At 35.7% G+C, this 10,780-nt stretch overlaps 1 non-coding gene across 1 annotated transcript; it reads right to left on the bottom strand.

Annotated features, from left to right (window-relative positions):
• Positions 1 to 1,816: 1,816 nt before the first annotated feature.
• On the bottom strand, positions 1,817 to 1,888 carry TRNAC-ACA (transfer RNA cysteine (anticodon ACA)). Its single transcript has one exon. It is a non-coding gene; the product is annotated as a tRNA-Cys (tRNA).
• Between the last annotated feature and the right edge of the window lie 8,892 nt (positions 1,889 to 10,780).

Here is a 10,780-nt window from a genome sequence, read left to right as displayed (position 1 = left end):
CAACCTCCAGAGGAGGGGAAAAAAATCAGAAACTAGCTCAAAACTGTTGGTGGTGAATGCAGAGCTTGTACAGACTGTCATCCCTAAGCCTTATCAGGATGGTTAGGGGCGAGGATCAGAAAATTTCATCAGTTGTTAATATGGAGTGTGCCTTATAATCAGAAAGTATTAAATGATGCAGTTTCCCAGTTTAGGTATTTAGCTCCCATGGGCTTTAGATTTCTGGAATAGTAAAATCTTTTTCCATTTCCCATTATCTTTTAAAATAGATATCATCTTTCTCTCTCTCCTTCTGTGCCAGTTTCTCTCATTTTTCTACATTTCAGTCTAGTTGCCTTAATTCTCCTTGGGAATAGACCCACTCCACACTAATTTTTTATTATCTTTTGAAAATATGTCTACCTTATCCAAGCTTGCTACTTTTATATACCAAGAGAAAATGATCTGATAAACAATTTGATGCAAACATTTTCTAACAGTATGGCAGTCTAATTTCCAAAGGTATATGGTGAAAATGCACTCTGAAATTCCTACATCTGAAGCCTTGTTTCTTAAACTGTGAAATACACTCAACTGGCATCAGTTTAAGAGAGTATATCAGAATAATTTCTGTAAATGTATTTTGGTACAGATTCTTACAAAAAAGGAGAGTGTAAAAATTCTACCTTGATATTGTTGAGGCAAGAAACAACATGTGCTTTAGAAAAAAACATATATATGTGTATATTTTTAACCTTCCATGAAAAATTTTAAACTAGTACAAAATAAATTTAAGTCAAAGATGTTCTGACATCTGAACAGTCTCATGTGTCTTCCTCTTATGTTACTTTGGTGCAAAACATAATTTTTAGAAGAAATTACAAAGAAAATAGTGGTATAGATTTTATCAATAGCAAATTTTCAAAAACAGAGAAAGAGTTGGGAGCAATAATAATTATCCCATTCACAAAAATTAGTACTATATGCACAAAAACCCTAATTAATGAATGCACGGGGACCCAGACATCATGAAGCTTGACTTTACTGAGCCTTTATATTATATAAACAAATACAAAAAAGTTAGCATGTAAACAGTGAATAAATACATGGAAAATGTTCAACCAACGTATTAAAAAAGTGACTAAGACTGGTTTGTATCTTAATATGGACACTTAGAGATAATGCAAAGACTAGGTGTAGTAAGCTCTCAATTTTTTTCTAATGTAATTTCTTGACACATACCAAATGCCTTCAGGTAAATAGTTCATAATATGATGAAATAATTCACATCCAGGGATATATAGTAAAGATATACACACTGGAAAATATTTTATTCTCAAAGAACTTTTACAGTAATCATTTTTATATCTGAAGAATTGAGATTAATGTATATGTCCAGGACTGCCAATTTTTAAACTAGGTAAAAATACACTGTGAAAGGCAAAGTAAACTACTGACCACTGAAAACTAATTTTCAGTCATGTGAGAAAATAACTATCATAGAATATTAAAATAGAAAAGACACAATTGAACTTACAAGTCCGAATGACAAACATTGCTTGTTGGGACAGGTAAGACCAATGATAAATTTCATTTTCTTCTCTGCCCCTTTATGTAGTATTCAAATTCACTAGAATGCAAATATATTACATGTACAATGTACACTAATTTGGAGGGTAAAACAAATCATCCTTTGCCAATTGATATAAAACGAAGTCGCTCAGTCATGTCCGACTCTTTGCGACCCCATGGACTGTAGCCTACCATGCTCCTCCATCCATGGGATTTTCCAGGCAAGTGTACTGGAGTCGGTTGCCATTTCTTTCTCCAGAGGATCTTCCCCACCCAGGGATCGAACCCAGGTCTCCAGCATTGTAGGCAGATGCTTTACCGACTGAGCCACCAGGGAAGACGGCACAACAGATAGGTAGTGGAATTTATGTCTCCTTCTAAAGTAAGTTTATGTAACGCTAAAGAACTTACATGGAAGGGGGTAGGAGGCAAGAAATTGCCAGGAATATGTGATTGGATTTGAACTTGACATATCATTCAGTTTTAGAAGTGGAAACAATCCACAGAAAAGAATTTCCAATGAGTCATCTCATCTTTATCTGATATAGACTGTGTTTTCCATGCCGACTCTTGAACTCGACCTGTCTTGAAGAATCCCTGTTGTGGAGGTTTGATCTCCTCCATGTAGGGAGCTTCGGCTCCTGGCAAGGCTATGGCTGCAGTCTACGGGGAGGGCTGCGGGGAGCTAGTAAGGAGCATGAAAGCTAACCACACTCTTCCTAGCAAAGGATAACTCAATCAAAGACAAGGGACGAACAGGGAATTTTTTTCCAGTACATTTTAGCAAGCAGGGCAGGCTTAGAGAACAAAGTAACACCATGTGGTACAACAAATCCAGAGCTGCAAAAAAAACCTCCCAGGAAAGCTACAAAAATAAACTGCTAATAATATCAATGCCAAATTTTGGAAGATGAAGAAAATTACGACCAAAATAAAAGCATATTTGTTTAGATAATTTATTAGAACACAACATATTTTTTAAAACAGTGGATGGTGTGACCTTTTTTGAAAAAAAGAGTATATGCTTTTCTAAAAAGTTAGTTTCTACATATGTTGCATTTATAATATAGTTTATCTCCTCCCTCAGGATAATTTTCTCTACATTTACCTCTGACAAAAACAAAACATAGGGGCAGTTTAATATTTGCCTGAATCTTTGGAGTTGGACTCACCCCAAATAGGTATATGAATATGATTTTATTTACTTTGCCCTTTTCTGGGAGGCATAATCTAGATATTCTTTTTTTCTCATTGGCTACTTTAGGAAACCAAAATGCAAGGGTTAAGGACAATCATCCTTTGTCAGCCAATATAAAGCTAAACTAAAATGGCAGAACAGATTGGTAGTAGAATTTACGTATTAATCTGAAATAAGTATATGTAACACTAAAGAACTCACATGGAAGAGGTTAGGAGGAAAGAGGACTTGCCTGGTAATTCAGATGGTAAAGAATCAGCCTACAAGGCAGGCGACCCAGGCCAGATCCCTGGGTTGGGAAGATTCCCCTGGAGGAGGAGATGTCAACCCACTCCAGTATTCTTGCCTGGAGAATTCCATGGACCGAGGAGCCTGGGGACTACAGTCCATGGGGTCGCAAAGCATCCGATACAACTGAGCAGCTAACACACTGTAGGAGGGAAGAAATTTCTAGGAATATGTGGTTGGATTTGAATTTGACAGGCAAACCTGTCATTTTGATACAGGTAAACCTGACATTTTAAAATTACGTTTTAGTCATTAAAGCCAACCTGATGTAAAGCACATGATCAACAAGGTTTGTCTGAAATAATGTTTGCATGATTTTCAAGTTATAGTTAGCATAAACTCTTTCCTATAAAATATCAAACATTCAAGGCATCAAGAAGTACCTAGCATTACACATTCATTGTAGCACCAACTAAAAAGAAGACAAGGTAAGTTCTTAAAATATCAACAATGCCATTGTGATTTGTTATCATCAATATTCCTCCTCCAGTTCCTAAAAGGGAAGTCTCCTAGGACCTGTGTTTTCTGGGGAAAGCAAGCAAGGATGCAACACGCACTCTTTCCAATGAGTTACCCAGTCCTTCTCCAAGGAGAAGGAGGGAGCCCCGGCCCCCCATTGACAGGACTTTAGGACATGACGAAGTCCTTTCGAAAGCATGGTTGGGTATGCTGTTTTCTCAGAGGGCTGATCTCCCTCTCTGTACCACTCTCAAAATTTTAAATCTGAACACTCTCAAGACTCTTTAAACCAGAATAGTCTCAAGAGGCATTTTTCTTGAAAGTCTAGTTTTAATATCAATGAGAAGGCCCTTAGGGCTGTAAGCCCCATCTTTTTGGCTTCTTTGTTTAAATAATGGACTATTAATAGACTCTCATTTTCATAAAGCTGGTTGGGTACATGTCCCTGTGGTGGAAACAACCTTCTCTCAAGTCTAGCCATGTCAGATGAACTAGAGGACATCCAGTTAAATTTGAATTTGAGAGAAACAATGAAAAATTTTTAATCAAGTACGTCTCATGTACTATATGCAAGATATTTCATTATTTAACTGAAATTCAAATTAGCTGGGCTTCCGGTCTTCTTGGCAGACCTACCCCAGCAGGCTTTAAGATCTAGATTCGGGGTGGGTATAAGGAGGCTATCTAACTGGTATTCTGTGACAGCCTACACAAGATGACCTATATTTGGAGGACACAAATATTAGACTCTATTTTAACCACCAGATAACTCTATTAGTTTCATTGTTTACAATTCAGGGGAGAGGAAGTCAGAATAACAAGTGTCTTAAATTTAGAATTTAAATATATCACCACAGTCAACCCATGGGTTAATTACTCTTTTCCATTACATTCTAAAGATGAACATACTGTGGCTTAGTTATTTTATCTTTACATTTATTTTATCTTTATATAGAAAAGCTGGTCCCTACTAATGCTCCCTGACTCCAGAGGCTGTGTTCTTAATTACTGTGATGCTGACAAGAAATGTGTGTGCAAGAAAAATTAAAGAATGAGAAAAAATAAACACATATGGTCAGGTACTGCTAATAGCTATTAAATATTTTTATTGTTAAGGTTTTTCTTGGTATATGAATGAATCAATTCATATCTGCTGAGAAATAACTTCCTGTACATTAATTACTCTGTTACATAAATTTAAAGGAGCTAACCAAACCACTAAGTCACCAACAGCAGTCAATTATTCTTCCTATTTTAGTGTTTCTAAAAACACCACTGAAAGTTGCTTAAAATGCAGATTTCTGTTTCCTATTCACAAAGCTTCAGTCTCTTCAGTGGTATAAGCTGGACACAGGGATTACATTTTCAACAATCTCTCTGGCCAGTTCTGACCAATGGGTAATCCTCCAACCATATTTTGAGAAATATCGAGTTAATAAATAGATGAGTAAGTCTAGCTTTGAATTCCAGAAATGTTACACTCCAGAAATATTCTGCAAACTAAGCATAAATGTGTTAGATACTTACTCTAGAGGAGTTTGGATTCTCATGTAAACAAAAATGAATCTCTTATATTTTATTAGTAGCTTCTTTTAGATAAATTCTTTTCTGACTTTCTTATGCATGAGAATTACCTGGATAGCTGACAAAAGACAGATTCCTGGGCCTTATCCTCAGAGATTCTGGTTCACAATGTCTGAGATGTGACTCAAGAATTTCAATATTCAAGAAGTTTCCAGATGACACTGACGCTGTCAATTATCAGATCACAGTTTGAGTACCATCCTGTGAGACATTTAAAATGTCTTGATATTGCTTGTATATTTCATTATGGAATTTTTCCTAAGTAAAAAGGAAATTTAAGATGAACTTAAAGAGTGGTAGAAAGGAAGACAACAGATATTTAGCAATAAAATTTTAAATAAAGAAAATTTAAAATACACAGAAAGATAAAGACACACCTTTCAGAAAGGAATCCATACAAGATCAATAGTGTACTATAATTTATTTGACAACTAAAATATATGACTGAGTTCCTATATCAAAAACAGTAAGAATTCCTAGAACCTACTAACGACAAGCAAAATATGGATAAGTGGACTTCTACAAGTTCTCCTGAGATCCAAATTGAAACAAATATTTTTTTTAATTATTTTTTAACATTTTTATAGCTAATTACTTTATTTACTTCATTTTTGAGGGGCCAAAATCTAAGATGGCTGTGAAGAAGAAAAATGCATTTTCAAAAATTATATATTATAATAAACCCAATATGTCCTAAGAGTATGCTATCCAGTGCTATTTTGAACACTTTACATAAGTAACTAGTTTACCCTTCACTGAATCCACAAGAAACTGATGTCTAAAAAAAAAAAAAAGAAAAGAAACTGATGTCTATATATCATTTTAAGGAAGAGGAAGGGAGGTCTAGGTAGCTCAGGTTCTTTCTCAAAAGTCCCAGTGCTGGAAAGTAGGGGAGACAGGACACAGAAATCTCTGTCGCACATCAAACTTGACCAGTAGCAGAGGTAAAGCTAATTAAACCTGCAAACTGAAAATGAAGGGGGCAGTGCACCAAGAAGGGAACAGTCAAGAAGGGAAGGAGTCCTGCATTTCTGAGCTGTTTCTGTGTCTGTTTAACTTGGCGTGGATCCCATGCCCCAGATATCAGGGAAGGTTGTGGTAATTTCACCCTGGGAGACCTCTTTCTTACTTTAACATCAAATTTCAATTTGGCTCTAAATTTAAACTCCTTAGTCCGCTTTCATTAATTATTCCTTTATCCCTGCTCTTATTCACTTTTTTCTGACAGTAAATTTTAAGCTTCTTAAGGAGGCAACAAAGCCTGACTGCAGGTACTCAGGCCATGCATGTTAACTGTCCTCTCTCTTCCTGAGGATAGACTGTGTCTTAATTCAATTTCCATCCCCAGAGTAGTCTGGTACCAGGGCTCATATATAAGATTCTAAATAAATGTCATCAAAGTGGATAAGTCTAGGGCCATCATTGTTCTCTGATGCCAAATATATGCAAGTCCCTCAACGCAGATACTAAACTAAGCATCGCAACTTTAGGCCTCCAGAAGACAAAATGATTTAATTAGTTCCACGCTTACCCTTACCTACATCTATTTCCACAATTCAAAATCAACGCCTCTTTTCTTCCCTCATCATCTTTTATCTCAAACTGTAGTTTCAATACGGCTGCCAGACAGCAGGAAAAATGAAAGGCAGAGATAAGAAGCCAGGGGCAGGAAACGAGGCGGTGATGGAGAAATCGGATTACAGCACAGGCCAGCAGATGAGTTCATTAGTGCATATTAGCACAAATAACTTGCTTTAGGTGCATCTGTGGTCTCATTTAGGTGATCCTAATAATATAAAATAACACTTAGAATTACACTTAAGTGTTATTTAAAAGACTATAATGGGAAGTTTTCAAAAACATAAACTGACAACAGAAAAATAGATTGAAAATAATTTTTAGAAGGAATGATTCAAAATTAATATCGTATTTTTGCATTCAAGCAGTTTTCAGTTAGATTCAGAAAACCAATATAAGATATTTTTAAAATATACAGAGACTAATGTCTCTTTATAACTAATTTTATGTCAACTTAAGCACATATTCCATTCGAAAGACCAGATAAAGGTTAAGTTTGTTGCTGGTGTTGTTTTTTATTTATACTATAGATTGTTATATGATTTATTTGTAAAAGTGGTTTTGGTCCTAAGAGGAGAATATTAATATGGTGATTTAGTTAATGATAACTTCATTAATAACTTGACTGTATAAGAAAAGTTATAAGTCAGGAAGATAGAAATAGAGTAAAATTCCAGTGGCCTGGGAATGGAATAGTAGATCTAGTTTAATGAAAAAAAATTTTGGACCAGTCACATATTTTATCTAAAACTGTGCATCTTATAAGAAATGATGTCCAATCTTAGACACAAGACTGCCTGACTCAATGGAGCCAACTATGCTTATATACGTTTGAAAAACAATCATAGTTTTTCCCTGATGATGAGAGATGTAAGAGAAAGAGTGAGATGCCTAAGAACAAAGGCTTGGTTATATTGTGGAAGATCATGACTTTCAGACTAAGTATGCATTTAATTTGCCAGGAAAGAAGAATCATGAAGGATCTGAAATATTGCCAATATGATCATAACTTAAAATATAGCTGTGGAAGAAAAAAATATGTGACAGTTTGTATAGTAAAATTAGGTATGCTGAACAAATATATAGCAAAATTGTTACAATGTTAATAAACCATTTTATCAATATGTCTTTCCTTCTTTCTCTTGTTGCAGAGTATGTGCTGAGTGGTTGTGGCACATGGGCTGAGTTGCCCCACGGTATGCGAAATCTTCCTGGACCAGGGATCAAACCCATGCCTCCTGCATTGGCAGACAAATTCTTAACCTCTGGACCACCAGGGAAGTCCCTGTGGCTTTCTACACAAATTTAAAAGATATTTATCCTGATTCTGTGCAAATTGCTATTGACATTTTGACATGGTTTGCAAGTGGCCAGTGAAAGTGAAAGTTACTCAGTCATGTCTGACTCTTTGAGATCCCATAGAGTGTAGCCCACCAGGCTCCTCTGTCCAAGGAATTCTCCAGGCAAGAATACTGGATTGGGTTGCCATTCTCTTCTCCAAGGTATCTTCCTGACCCAGGGATGGAACACAGGCCTAGGGCATTGCAGACAGATTCTTCACTGTCTGAGCCACAGGAAAACAGACACATGGAAACGTGCTCGACATCGCTAATCATGTGTCAATCATCGCTCAATCGTGTCCGACTCTTTGTAACCCCATGACCTATACAGAATGGACTATACAGTCCATGGAATTCTCCAGGCCAGAATACTGGAGTGGGTAGCCTTTCCCTTCTCCAGGGAATCTTCTGAACCTAGGGATCAAACCCAGGTCTCTCACATTGTGGGCAGATTCTTCACCAGCTGAGCCACAAGGGAAGCCCAAGGATACTGGAGTGGGTAGCCTATCCCTTCTCCAGCAGATCTTCCCAACTCAGGAATCGAACCAGGGTCCCTTGCATTGCAGGAAGATTCTTTACCAACTGAGCTATCAGGAAAGCCCTCACTAATCATTGGAGAAAAGCAAATCAACAACAAAATTAGATATCACCTCAAACCGGCCAGAATGTCTATCATCAAAAAGAACACAAATAACAAATATTGTTGAGAGTGTGGAGAAAGGGGAACCCTCATATGTTGTTGGTGGGAATGTAAACTGACATGGTCACTGTGGAAAACAGTGTAGCAGTGTCTCAAAAAAGCTAACAAGAGAACTGGGTATATATCTAAAAAAAGCAAAAACACTTTTCAAAAAGATACATATACCTCAATGTTCATAGCATTATTTAAATTATCACAAAATGTAGACAATCTAAGTGTCCACCAACCGATTAATGAATAAAGAAGATATGAGATAGATATGGATATAGATATATATAGAGAGATTGATGTGTATACACTAACACACACACAATAGAATACTACTCAGCCATAAAAATGAATAAAAGTTTTCTATTTTCAGCAACATGAAAGGACCTAGAAAATATTATATATTGTGAAGGATGTCAGAGAAAAATAAATATTGCATAATTTACATGCATAAGCTAAAAAATTTGACAAACTAACAAATTAAAAAAATAAAATAAAATGAAAATAAAAAAAAAGAAACAGACTCACAGATAAAGAGAACAAACTAGTGGGTACCAATGGGGAGAAGGAAGGGGGAGAAGGACAATATAGGAGTAGGGAATTAACACGTACAAGCTGCTATGTATAAAATAAGCTACAAGGATATGCGGTACAGCACAGGAATATTTTATAATAATAATATTAAAATAATAATATTTTATAATGACTAGAAATGGATTACAATCTTTAAAAATTGTGAATCACTGTATTGCACATCTCTAACAGAATAATGCACGCTAACTATACTTCAATTAAAAACCCATGTTTAGTCACTCAGTCGTGTCTGACTCCTTGCAAACCCACGGACTGTAGCTCGCCAGGCTCTTCTGTTCATGGAATTCTCCAGGCAAGAACACTGGAGTGGGCTGCCATGCCCTCTTCCAGATGATCTTCCCAACCCAGGGATTAAACCTAAGGCTCCCACGTTGGAGGCAGATTCTTTACTGTCTGTGCCACCAGGGAAGCCCAAGTTTACCAATAACTTCTCTCTTGTTAGTATGTTCACATTACCTGTGCTCATGCACATTTGTTTAAGCATCTATTACTTATTCCCTCAGCACTTGTACTCACAGATGACCTTGCCTGACTGTATGGCAGTATTTCAGTCAAGAGTTTCTGCTGATGTTAAGAAATGAACCATTCAAGTGCAACTCAAGCAGTTAGTGAAGGCCTGCTCATCAAGGAGACCATGATGCCAGCTAAGCAAGGAATTTTCAATCTATCAAATTTCCTGAACCTTGTAGAGCCAATAAATATGTAAAGTTATGCAGAAGAGTATTACATATAAAGTATAAGTATTCCAACAATGAAGAAACAATTTATCATATACCATATCACAGTATGTTATTCATTGTATTAATTTTCTAATTCTTTACTATTACACTAACTGTGTAGAATAAAAAAACAACCTGAAATTCCAGATTGTAGGAAAAAAAAAATCAATATTCCGTTTTGAAACAGTCTCTATGGAAAGCTGAATGAAAATACTTTATTCAATAAATAGATTTTATTAAGGGAAAGGTTTTCAAATAAAAAAAATAATAATGCCCAAATTATTCTATAGATTTTTAGTATTTATTTTTAATATTCAAAGAACATTGAAGTTAAGTAGATAAGTATATTTAAGAAAACATCCACCTCATAGCATGCAATTTCTTATGTAAACTGACAGAGTGGTGAAATCTCAACACAGTTTCAAACCTCACAACCCTTTCTGTAATAATAGACTGAACTGTCATAACCATAGTTTGAAGAGAGAAAGGGAACTTGGGCTTATAACTAAAAAGACAATTTGTTTAAAATACATCTTCAAAATCAACAAAGGAGAATTGCATTTTCATTACACATGGGTTCTTTTTTTGAAGTTTTTGATTAGCATTCATGAAAGATTCATTCTTAGGCAATCAGGCTCATTATTATTATGAGCAGTTTATATTTTTGTTGCTTTTCAAAAGAACAGTTATTTGCCCAGGTGAAGAATAACACTTCACATACTACAAAAGGTATATAATTTAAAAATCAAATAGATACTTGAAAATGGGAAACACGTCCAAA

Source organism: Dama dama, chromosome 32 (genome assembly GCF_033118175.1).
Source record: "Dama dama isolate Ldn47 chromosome 32, ASM3311817v1, whole genome shotgun sequence".
Classification (NCBI taxonomy): domain Eukaryota; kingdom Metazoa; phylum Chordata; class Mammalia; order Artiodactyla; family Cervidae; genus Dama; species Dama dama.
This window is presented reverse-complemented; position numbering and strand designations above follow the sequence as displayed.